Consider the following 1,927-nt stretch of genomic DNA (forward strand, 5'->3'; position numbering starts at 1 on the left):
TCTCACAATTCTTTGAATACAATCCCGTTTCTTTCTTTTACAATATTTATATGCTGCTGCCCTTTGGTATACAGCATTCACATAAGAACATGAAAACAGCCATGCTGGAACAGACCAAGGGTGTATCCAGCATTCCGTTCATACAGATGCCAAGCAGATTTCTGTGGAAAGCCCGCAAGCAGGAAAGGAGCACAATGACACGGTCCTGCTCATGTTCCCTAGCAACTGGTACTGAGGCATGCTGCCTCTGATACTGGACATAATATATAACCGTCACAACTGCTAGTCATTGATAGCCTCATCCTCCCTCAATTTGTCTGATTCCCTTTTAAAGACACCCATGTTGGTGGCCATCATCTTGTGCTAGCAAATTCCATAGTTTACCCATGTGCTATGTGAAGAAGTACTTCTTTTTCTCTGTCCTCAGTCCCCCATTACTCAGCTTTATTGGATGATCCTAGGTTCTAGCGTTCTGAGAGAGGGAGAAAAATGTCTCCCTATTCCCTTTTCTCCATACATATTAAGGGGTAAAACAACAACAACAACAACAACACAATAGAAGCTCAATGTAAAAAGTACAGACTGCAAGGATGCATGGCAAAGTAACACAATCCAGTAGAATAATAAAGCCATCCATTAAAAACCTGGATTCAGGAATAGGTTGGAAAATCTGGTCAAATAAAAATTCTTTGCCTACTATCAAAAAGGCATCAAATTTGACACCAGCTTTACTAAGGAGGCCATTCCATATACCTATTAGAAGTATTAGTAGTGTTTTACTACATTTCTATTTTGCTTTTTGTGACACCCCCCCCCACCCATCACCTTCAAATTCTCTAGTCACACAGAATCTGCCTTTTATACTGAGTCAGACTATTTGTCCTTCTAGCCTGGTGTTGCCTACTCAGACTGGAAGCAGATTTCCAAGGTTCCTGTCAGAGGTCTTTTCCATCACCTCCTACTTGTTCCTTTTAACTAGAAATAGGGATGGCGGAGAATTTCTCCCCGAAACTTCGGGGGGCCGAGCGCCAACGTGTTCGGCCCCCCGAACAAGTTTCGGGGAGAAATCCTCCGCCCCCCCACCCCCCGCCCCCCCCCCCCCGGGACGGGACCTACCTTCCCTGAATGTCCCTCCCGGCGGCGGGTCCGGCTGGCGGTTCGTCCGGTGTTCGAGCGGGGCGGGAACGGCATCCGGTCTTTCGACCGGCTGCCGCCCCCGCCATTGCAATGAAAGAAAAAAAAAACGTCCCCTGATAGGCTACGTGACGATTCACGTAGCGTATCACGGCAAGATTTGCAAAGTCAGCCGTGATAGGCTACGTGAATCGTCACGTAGCCTATCACGGGTGACTTTAAAAAAAAAAGTGTGTACGGATAATGGCGACCCCCATAGGGAGCCGCCATTCGCGTTCCTTATTTAGTATCTGTAGTCTACGTCAATGTTTACGTAGACTACGGTGAAAATAAGGGCAACGCTATTTGCGTTGCCCTTATTTTCACCGTAGTCTACGTAAACATTGACGTAGACTACAGCAACTAAATAAGGAACGCGAATGGCGGCTCCCTATGGGGGCCGCCATTCGCGTACGCGCTTTTTTTTTTTAAAGTCACCCGTGATAGGCTACGTGACGATTCACGTAGCCTATCACGGCTGACTTTCCAGATCTAGCCGTGATAGGCTACGTGAATCGTCACGTAGCCTATCAGGGGACGTTTTTTTGTTTGTTTGTTTTTTACTTTCGTGTTCGCGGCCGGGCGAGGCGGGAAGCCTCCTCCCCGGCCTGAATTTCGGCCGGGCGAGGCGGGAAGCCTCCCCCCCCGGCCTGAATTTCAGCCGGGCGAGGCGGGAAGCCTCCCCCCCCCAGCCTGAACTTCGCGGGGGGAGCAGTGAAGCGCTCCCCCCCACCGCGAAAAAGCTGCGAGAAAA

Source organism: Heloderma suspectum, chromosome 4 (assembly GCF_057233095.1).
Source record: "Heloderma suspectum isolate Gila_16-S chromosome 4, 16-S_ref, whole genome shotgun sequence".
In the NCBI taxonomy this organism is placed as follows: domain Eukaryota; kingdom Metazoa; phylum Chordata; class Lepidosauria; order Squamata; family Helodermatidae; genus Heloderma; species Heloderma suspectum.